Source organism: Triticum aestivum, chromosome 6B, assembly GCF_018294505.1.
Source record: "Triticum aestivum cultivar Chinese Spring chromosome 6B, IWGSC CS RefSeq v2.1, whole genome shotgun sequence".
Lineage (NCBI taxonomy): Eukaryota > Viridiplantae > Streptophyta > Magnoliopsida > Poales > Poaceae > Triticum > Triticum aestivum.
Genome location: NC_057810.1, coordinates 294912917 through 294923828, shown reverse-complemented (window position 1 = coordinate 294923828; position 10912 = coordinate 294912917). Strand labels below are relative to the sequence as shown.

Sequence of the window (10912 nt, the reverse complement as noted above, 5' to 3'; positions counted from 1 at the left end):
TCAATATCAAAGGTTTAAAAAGATCACGTGTTGTGGAAGCCTCCCCCGACTGATTATATAGAGATCAATGTCGACACCAGTTTTTTAAGAGTATTAGTGCTGCCAGTGTGGGGGTGGCTGCTAGAAACTCACATGTCGAAGTAATCATTTCTTCGCGGGATTTTATTGGTTGGTGTAGCAACGTGAATGAAGATGAGCTCCATGCTTGCCTCTTTATACCAGTATTACCCTTCACTGGCATGTTATTCCAGAGATTGGTTATGCTTTTTTACGTTTTTCCATGCAAATGAAAAGCTTGATAGGTCTCCTCTTGTTGACCTGAAGAAATAGGCTTTGAGTATCTCCAAGCTGATCCAGAATTTTAATATTTCTAAAATTAATCAGCTTGCCAATGGGGTGGCTCATGAGATTGCAAAGTTTAGCTTGTTAGTAGGTCCGCTGGGGTTCTTATTAATAGTTTTTCACCCTAGTGTTATATGCTATAATGAAAGATTGTAATAACATTTTAATTAATTAATATATGGGGTGTTTTAAAAAAAAAGGTTAGCATCTTCCTAAAAAATTACTAAGAAAAAATGGAAGCCAATTAAGGAGCATATTTAGATTATTAGGGAGGGCATGATAGATTTGATAATTTAGTTCTCAACTTCTCAACTGGTTCAATGAGGCTTCTGATTAGGAAGATCATGAGATCCCAATCAGGGGGGACAAAAAATAAGCAGAAGTGGACGCATGTGGTGGCTACTAGAGTGAGTACGAGGATAAATAGAGGTGGGACAGCCACTATCTAGAAAGCACAAGACTTGAAGAAGGCCAAGAATTTAGAGACGAATAGAGGTAAATAATTTTTCTTATGGTATTCATAATTATTTTGCTATTCTGTATAATTTTAATATTACCGAGAAAGCTAGAAATGTTGGAGTCAAGCTTGGTGACTTGGATTTTGAGATTAAAAATGTTGAATTCCAGAGATTGGATGAATTTCATAATGAGCACCCCGATATGTTTCTTCCTCCTGATATTGATATCAGTGAGGGCAAAATAATCAGTAATTCTAACTTAGAATGTTTTGCTACATCACCCACTTCATCAAACAATATCCTAGAGGATGATAACTCTTTCCCCTAGATTGAGGTGTCTAGTAGAAGAAAAGGTAGTAGAAAATCCCTTTCTAAAATATATAAATGGTAGTTGCATTAATTTGATATGACAAGGGCTTGAATAGACCTGAAAAGATTAATAGGGTGCATGAACTCACGAGGGAACAATGCCCTGAAATTGTTAGTCTTTTGAATCAAAGAAAGACACGTTCAATTAAAACTTTTGGATACAGATGGATTTTTTAATTGGAAGTGGATGTCTATTGTGAATACAGCTGGGGCCATTTTAGTTTGGATTAACATGGACAACTTTGAAGTAGTTGAAGGAAATATGCCCTAGAGGCAATAATAAAGTTGTTATTTATATTTCCTTATATCATGATAAATGTTTATTATCCATGCTAGAATTGTATTAACCGGAAACTTAGTACATGTGTGAATACATAGACAAAGAATAGTGTCCCTAGTGTGCCTCTACTTGACTAGCTCGTTAATCAAAGATGGTTATGTTTCCTAACCATAGACATGTGTTGTCATTTGATGAACGGGATCACATCATTAGGAGAATGATGTGATGGACAAGACCCATCCGTTAGTTTAGCATTATGATCGTTACAATTTCATTGCTACTGCTTTCTTCATGACTTATACATGTTCCTCAAACTATGAGATTATGCAACTCTCGAATACCGGAGGAACACCTTGTGTGCTATCAAACGTCACAACATAACTGGGTGATTATAAAGATGATCTACAGGTATCTCCGAAGGTGTTTGTTGGGTTGGCATAGATCGAGATTAGGATTTGTCACTCCATGTATCGGAGAGGTATCTCTGGGCCCTCTCGGTAATGCTCATCACTATAAGCCTTGCAAGCAATGTGACTAATGAGTTAGTTGCAGGATGAAGCATTACGGAACGAGCAAAGAGACTTGCCGGTAACGAGATTGAACTAGGTATGATGATACCGACGATCGAATCTCGGGCAAGTAACATACCAATGACAAAGAGAACAACGTATGTTGTTATGCGGTTTGACCGATAAATATCTTCGTAGAATATGTAGGAGCCAATATGAGCATCCATGTTCCGCTATTGGTTATTGACCGGAGATGTGTCTCGGTCATGTCTACATAGTTCTCGAACACGTAGGGTCCGCACGCTTAACGTTCGATGACGATTTGTATTATGAGTTATGTGTTTTGATGACCGAAGTTTGTTCGGAGTCTGGGATGAGATCACGGACGTGACGAGGAGTCTCGAAAGGGTGACGCAAAGATTCATATATTGGAAGGCTATATTTGGACATCGGGAAGGTTCCGAGTGATTCGGGTATTTTTCGAAGTACCGGGGAGTTACGGGAATTCACCGGGAGAAGTAATGGGCCTTATTGGGCCATACGGGAAAGGAGGAGGCAGGCCAAAGGGGAGGTGGTGCACGCCCCCCCCATGGGTCCGAATTGTACTAGGGGAAGGGGCGGCGCCCCCCTTGCCCTTTCCTACTCCCTCTCTCTTTCCCTCTTTCCTTCTCTCCTACTCCAAAAGGGAAAGAGATTCCTACTAGGACTTGGAAGTCCTAGTAGGACTCCATACTTTAGGCGCACCCCTAGGGGAGAGGCCTCCCTCCCTCCCTCCTTTATATACGTGGGCAGGGGGCACCCCAAATACACACAAGTTTCCCTCCCAACCGTGTGTTGTGCCCCCTTCACGGTTACACACCTCGATCATACCATGTAGTGCTTAGGCGAAGCCCTGCGCCGGTAGCATCATCATCACCGTCGCCACGCCATCGTGCTGACAGAACTCACCCTCATCCTTAATTGGATCAAGAGCACGAGGGACGTCATCGAGTTGAACGTGTGCTGAACGCGGAGGTGTCATACATTCGGTACTTGGATCAGTTGGATCGCAAAGACGTTCGACTACATCAACCGCATTATTTAAACGCTTCCTCTTTTGGTCTACAAGGGTACGTGGACACATTCTCCCCTCTCGTTGCTATGCATCACCTAGATAGATCTTGCGTGATCATAGGAAAATTTTGGTAATTACCGTGTTCCCCAACAGTGGCATCCGAGCCAGGTCTATGCGTAGATGTTATATGCACAAGTAGAACACAAAGAGTTGTGGGCGATAATAGTCATATTGCTTACCACCAATGTCTTACTTTGATTCAACGGTATTGTTGGATGAAGCGGCCCGGAGCGACATTACATGACCGCGTTCATGAGACTGGTTATACCGACATGCTTTTGCACACAGGTGGCTGGCGGGTATCTGTTTCTCCAACTTTAGTTGAATCAAGTTTGACTACGGCTAGTCCTTGTTGAAGGTTAAAACAGCACACTTGACAAAAAATCGTTGTGGTTTTGATGCATAGGTAAGAACGGTTCTTGCTAGAAGCCCGTAGCAGCCACGTAAAACATACAACAACAAAGTAGAGGACGTCTAACTTGTTTTTGCAGGGCATGCTGTGATGTGATATGATCAAGACATGATGTGCTGTATGAGACGATCATGTTTTGTTAAAGTTATTGGCAACTGGCAGGAGCCTTATGGTTGTCTCTTTATTGCATAAGATGCAAGCGTCATGTAATTGCTTTACTTTATCGCTATGCGATAGCAATGGTTACAAAACCAATAGTTGGCGAGACGACCATGTGATGACAAGTTGATAAAGATCAAGATGATGGTGATCATGGTGTCATGCCGGTGATGATGGAGATCATGATGGTACTTTGGAGATGGAGATCAAAGGCACAAGATGATGATGGCCATATCATGTCACATATTTTGATTCCATGTGATGTTTATCTTTTATATTCTTATTTTGCTTAGTTCCACGATAGCATTATAAGATGATCCATTACTAAAATTTCAAGGTATAAGTGTTCTCCCTGAGTATGCACCGTTGCTATAGTTCTTCGTGCCTAGACACCACGTGATGATCGGATGTGATAAGCTATACGCTCACATACAACGGGTGCAAGCCAGTTTTGCACACGCAGGATACTCGGGTTAAACTTGAAGAGCCTAGCATATGCAGATATGACCTCAGAACACTAAGACAGAAAGGTCAAACGTGAATCATATAGTAGATATGATCAACATAGTGATGTTCATCATTGAAAGCTACTCCATCTCATGTGATGATCAGACATGGTTTAGTTGATTTGGATCACGTGATCATTTAGATGACTAGAGGGATGTCTATCTAAGTGGGAGTTCTTAAGTAATATGATTAATTGAACTTTAATTTATCATGAACTTAGTCCTAATAGTATTTTGCAAATTATGTTGTAGATCAATAGCTCACGTTATAGCTTCCCTATATTTTTTATATGTTCCTAGAGAAAACTAAGTTGAAAGATGATAGTAGCAATGATGCGGACTGGGTCCGTGATCTGAGGTGTATCCTCATTGCTACACAGAAGAATTATGTCCTTGATACACCACTAGGTGACAGACCTATTGCAGGAGCAGATGCAGACGTTATGAATGTTTGACTAGCTCAATATGATGACTACTTGATAGTTTAGTGCACCATGCTTTACGGCTTAGAATCGAGACTTCAAAAATGTTTTTGAAACATCACGGAGCATATGAGATGTTTCAAGAACTGAAATTCGTATTTTAGACTCATGCCCATGTCAAGAGGTATGAGACCTCTGACAAGTACTTTACCTAAAATATGGAGGAGAATTGCTCAACTAGTGAGCATGTGCTCAGAATGTCTGGGTACTACAATCACTTGAATCAAGTGGGAGTTAATTTTCTAGATAAGATAGTGATTGACAGAGTTCTCTAGTCACCATCACCAAGTTACTGGAACTTCGTAATAAACTATAGTATGCAAGGGATAACGAAAATGATACCCGAGCTCTTCGTGATGCTGAAATCGGCGAACATAGAAATCAAGAAAGATCATCAAGTGTTGATGATTAAACAAGACCACTAGTTTCAAGAAAAGGACAAAGGGAAAAAAAGGGAACTTCAAGAAGAATGACAAGCATGTTATTACTCCCGTGAAGAAGCCCAAAGCTGGACCTAAGCCTGAAACGGAGTGCTTCTACTGCAAAGAAAATGGTCACTAGAAATGGACCTGCCCCAAATATTTGGTGGATAATAAGGATGGCAAAGTGAACAAATGTATATTTGACATTTAAAACAATACATAGGCTAGCCAACTCGCATGGAGAAGGCTCCCCCGATCGCTTCCTTCGATGGCCGTTAGATCGTAGTGAAACTGGTCTTTGACTTTGTTTCGACCGTTAGATGCTCACTGCTCTCCCTGCTGGTTTTTACCGCGTGGTAAGTTTGCATGGCGAATGACCGGTGGGCTCTTGTTCTGCGACTATTGGCTGGGTAAGTCGTTTCGAGGTGCGAGTGCGCCCTCTCACCGCATGCCGCGTGCACGTCGCGCCATTTGAGGGGGCGTGGGTAACCCTGCAGCCCGCACTCGCAGCCCTGCCTCCCTCCTCGATCTCTTTCCCTCAGCCGCCACAAACCCTAGGTCCCTTTCCTACGATCCCATGGTCGTTGCCCCTGCTCCATCCGACCTCTGTGGCGGCCGAGGGCCCGATCCGCGCCGACGCCGTGCCGGCGGCGGCCGGGGCGGGCGCGGAGAGGGCCGATGCGGCGGCCGCGGGCAGGGCGGCGACGGCCAAGGCCATGGAGGACGAGGTTGCATGGCGAGAAGCGGCCGATCCACCTGCGTGCCGTCACTGCAGGGATAGCGAAGGTCAGCGACAAAGGTCATCGTGGGGGCACACCGTCGTCTCCCTCTCCCCTGGTGGCACCTCCCTATGTGAGCTCCTCCCTATCTTCCTGCTCCTTCACCTCCTCCTTCTCATCCCATGTATTTTAGATTTGTTTGTTCAATTTTACTCCGTAGTGCTTGCACGCCCATGAATCTGGAAGTAACCCGCAAAAAAAAGAATCTGGAAGTAGACATTTTAGTGTTTTTCCTATTCCATTATCCGCTTTTTTTGTTGCTAAGAGTACAATTTTTTTGCATGGGGGATTAATTAGGCTGGTTATATAGAATGATAATTGCCTCAAATGATTCAGATTAAGAGTTCTGCTCAAGATATATGTGCTAGAGAACTAATTATTTTGTACTTGACCGCTCTGCATATGTTGAGGTTTGTCCTGGAACGGTTGGCTTTGGGACTTTTGGTGGCAGTATATTCTTATGCCGACGACAAGCATTTGCAGGACGATTATGTGGTTATCTGTGGCAGTGTGCTCCTATCCTCCCCGCCTCCATACTTCATTTTTGGAAAACTAATGATTTTGATTCATGGATGTCATAGGTACCATTGATTGTGCCTCGGCTTCGTAGCCGATCTTCGATCGTCCATGGCATCAACACACAAATTGATAATGCAAACCTCAGATCAATACCTCCCCTATTTGATTTCTGTGGCAGAGTGCTAATAACTTTTATTGTTTGTGTTTTTGGATAAGATTTGCATGGTATTTCTATCATTGGTTGATTGCTTGGATACTTTCACTATAGTAGTTATTCTGCCTCATCTATCACTATCTGCGGGCTTGCTTTGATTATGTGTCTCCCAACTTTCTGTATCTAAAAAGCAGCCTGTAAATGTAGCTTGAATAAAAATGGAAATTTCAGATGACATGTACATGTAAGGATTCAGTTTTGTGCTATCGATGATAGTCCTCTACAACTACCAGTGTGTCCTGTTGTTGAAGCTTTTGTTGATCTGATGATGTAGCCTCTATTTAATGTTCTATAGCCTCCTGATTAGTTATATCCTATCAGTAGCACCATGCCTCCCTATCGCGCTATTTGTCAAAAAACCGGAACAACCAGTAGCGAGGTGCCTCCCTGTATGTTGTTCATCGAAAGCTTGTTCAATTTTACTCCATAGTGCTTGCACGCCCATGAATCTGGAAGTAACCCGCAAAAAAATCTGGAAGTAGACATTTTAGTGTTTTTCCTATTCCATTATCTGCTTTTTTTGTTGCTAAGAGTACGATTTTTTTGCGTGGGGGATTAATTAGGCTGGTTATATAGAATGATAATTGCCTCAAATGATTCAGATTAAGAGTTCTGCTCAAGATATATGTGCTAGAGAACTAACAAAAGGTGTACAATAACTTCTAATTTTATTCCACTGACGAGATGTGTCAAATTTATTGTACAATATGTTCTAAATTTATTCCACTGACAAGATGTGTCAAATTTATTCAATGTTTTTTGTATTGTGGTTGATGCAGTCCCAGGACTAACATTGGAATATTCATGTGTTATAGGCCAATATAGATTTCTCAATGTATCATTTTGGCACTGTTTGACTGCTGAACAATATTGCCATGCTGATCATTTCTCATGTCTTTGCAATTTTTGGTCTTTATTTTGATTTCGTTGTGTGGTGTGCTTTTATCTAGGTGAGTTGAGTTGCTGCTTGGTTGGAGATGTTGATGTCATTCGAGACGCCCGCTGGATTCACCCTTTTCAAGGTTCTGAATAAGGGCAAGCTCGACAAGGTCGAGGTGAGTGTTCGTCACCACCTCAGCTCTTGGTTTGGTTTGGATTACTCGTGTTTTTTTATTTTGACTGCAAAATAAGTTCTCTTTTCAACACACATTTAGTACGTGATCTAGCAATCACATTATAATAGAGTAAGTGAGAAAAAGATCTTTATTTGAATGACCAAGAATCCGTGGTGTGCTCCTGAACTGCAAGGAACACTCCACTACGAAACTCACTTAAGCAGGCTGATAGATCGATGCTACTTCTGTTATTATTATTTTTTATTGCCTAAGCGCCGAACAAGCACTCTTGCATTGGAGATGCCCTGATTAGCTTCTTCTACAAATTTGTCCCAATGCAATTAGCAGGCTAGCATATTCGAAAAATGAAATTTTGAATGACATATAGCAGGATATGCATGTATTCCTACTCCTATCTTATATGGACAAATAGATCTAACAGCTGGCTTGCTTGCTTGCAGTGGTACAGGTGTGATCTTCATGGAGCTAGCCATCATTGGATTTGGTAATACATAATCACTTATTCAGAGAGCCCAAGGTGAGAAGAGACGAGCATCTAGAACACCACCACCTACTAATCAGTGAGCTACTATCTGTCTTTGAATGAGTTACTTAACAAGAGAAGGCAGGTAGCAATAGAACACGTGCAATCTCAATGTTTACTAATTATCTATTTCTGAATTTATTGTTCCCAGCTGCTCTGAATCTGGGTGTTTTGCTTGCTGCTTTGTAGGAGTTTCCTACCTTTCTTCTGCAAATCTGGAATGCCTTTATGGCATGATCATGTGAAAAAAGTACCTTGATGCAGTAATGGATTTGATTATCACTGGTTACTCTGTTTTCACGAATTACTATCCAACTGTAAGTCTATTCTATACCCTAAGGCCCATGTTAATCTGATAGAAGATTAAGCTATTTAATTTTAACTAAAAAGGATAATATTCTTTCAGTTGCTTGAATCTGTCCAGACCTGAAAAATACTTATACTTTGAAAGCTTGATATATGAGTATGTAATTTTACAGGTATGTAAATAGCCGACAATGTTATTGTTCAAATGTACTCGAGCCAGGTTTTCGGTGTTTCATTGCAACCAAAAGAATTGGTAATATTGTTTTGATGAAAACATGGTCGCACTTGTCAGTGTTGTATAATAGGATTTTTAATTAGTGGCATAGGAAATTTTTCCCTAAGATCCACTATGAAGTTGATTGAAAGTCCATTTTCCCTAAGATCCACTATGACAATGAAAAAGATTTCTGAAAACTGTGTCACCATAAATGTTCCATCATTGTCCATAGCAGTCCCATGCCATATTAATTTTAGAAGAATAAATTCTTATTCAGATGTTCATTGTGTTTTTATGTACTGCTATATCTAAAAAAGCAAGTTTCAGCTAAAAGCAGAGCCGTGGTTAAGATACTCTTTGCACCTAGGATATGTGATATGTTCAGATTGCTAGCTTTAAACTATAGTTTTAGAAAATGTGGTGCCCTCGCTTATTTTTGTAATACATGAACTTAGGGTAAATGTTTTATGTGTAATGCGTGCTTGATTTCTTTTTTATTCTGGTGGATTTTGATTTTCTCCACCATGCTTCTCTCCAATGGGATGAGTCTGTTTTCGCAGCAGCGGGTGATGCATGTGCTTATTGTTGGCTGTTGGTATGTGGTATGCATTTTCTCATTGTTGGCTGTTTGTTGTTTGCTATGATTAAGATACATTGGCATGTACATTTTATATCAGTTTCGTTTTCAACACCACCTATCACTGTATAATTTGTCGTTAATAGAGTAGTTTCTCCTTTATTGCATTGCATAATGCTAGCAAGCTACATTGCACCATAAACAAAAATAATCCTCTTCCAAGGTTAAACCTGTTTTTTCCTTCTAGCAAAGATCTTCTCTGGAAAAGATCAATTCTGTTAGCCTATAATATTGCAGTTCTTTCTTATCCTTCAAAGATTTAAAATTATTTTCTGTTTCCACTCCATTCGTTCTCATGGATTCTGAAAAAAATATTTTTGTTTTTTGTTGATTAATAATATTGATTTCCGTTTCAGTTTTGTGGTGGTCGATGCATGTAGAATATACGGACTTTCCTAGAATGGCGCCTTTTAGTTTTTTTTGCTTGATGTTAGTTCATTGATGAGAACACCTATGTACATGATTGTTGCATGCATGATATCCTACTATATACTGAGAAATATTTTTCTTTTTCGGACATTGTTTTCTAAATCCTATCAACATATTACCTGATATGGTCTTTGAAGTTTCTATTTTATAGCGAGCTTTGCACTGGTCAACTTGAGTATGGTATGGTTATCTTTTCTTTTGTTTACAGGTGATGTGTGGTAGAAGCTGTTCTCACAGGAAGACTATTGTGTTGTGTATAAACCATGTTCTACGATTCACTTCTGTTATGCATATTTACTTTCCAGTTTTAGGACTAATATCCATCCATTGTAATGAATTTGGTTGTATGGGCATTACCTATTTGACTTAGGCTTGCTTCGTCACATATAAACTGTTTTTCTTTCCCCCACTGCTTGTATGACCTAAAACTATCATGTATATGAGGCAAGTTATTAGCAATGTTTCACATTTTCTTACTTGTGATACTGTGCTTGCCTAATCAGGTGTTCCAAGACCCAAATCAACAGAAAAACAACACATACAACACTTTTTTATTTTGAATTTTGGTTACCCTTATACAAGCCCCTGTCCATTTTGTTTATATAGTGGTTAGAATAGTAACCATATGTGCTTGCTCAATACTAATAAATGGAATATTTTCAAAGCACGTATGGTGTGGGTCTGTTCGCAATTTGGCGCAACAGGAGATTACTGAAAAATACACATTTTTTCAACATGACATGATCTTGAAATGGGACTTTACTACCAAATTAAAATATGTTGGTATACCTCATTATAGATGACAAGTCTCTTTTTTATTAAAGGGGGTTAAATTTTTTATCATATATGCTTTCCCGCTACTAAAACAACTAAAACGGAATTTCTTTTCATGCTGAACATGGATTTAGTGGGTCTCTACACCATTTTGTTACCCAGCTGACGAACTGAGAAAGAAAGGAAGGGGATAGGCAGTCTTTGCTGGCTCCGCCCTCTGCCGCTTCATATTCAGCTCCTCACAGGCCACAGGCATCGCTCTACGTGGGTTGGGCTAAATAACATATGGCTATCCTAATACCTCCTGATCTCTATATCTTTGTATATGCACAACAAAGACATGTTTTTTCTTAGGTTTCTTATATCTTTTTCCTTTTTTTTGCAG

The 10912-nt window shown here is 40.2% G+C and overlaps 1 long non-coding RNA gene across 3 annotated transcripts; it reads left to right on the top strand.

The window, feature by feature from the left end:
- Positions 1-5520: 5520 nt before the first annotated feature.
- LOC123136989 (uncharacterized) lies at positions 5521-10226 on the top strand. 3 transcript variants are annotated; one of them, XR_006467570.1, is made up of 3 exons: positions 5521-5905; positions 7516-7620; positions 8082-10226. It is a non-coding gene; the product is annotated as an uncharacterized lncRNA (long non-coding RNA). The 3 variants fall into 3 exon arrangements; XR_006467571.1 differs by having other exon boundaries at positions 5521-7620; positions 8082-8249; positions 8354-10226; XR_006467569.1 differs by having other exon boundaries at positions 5521-7620.
- Positions 10227-10912: the final 686 nt, after the last annotated feature.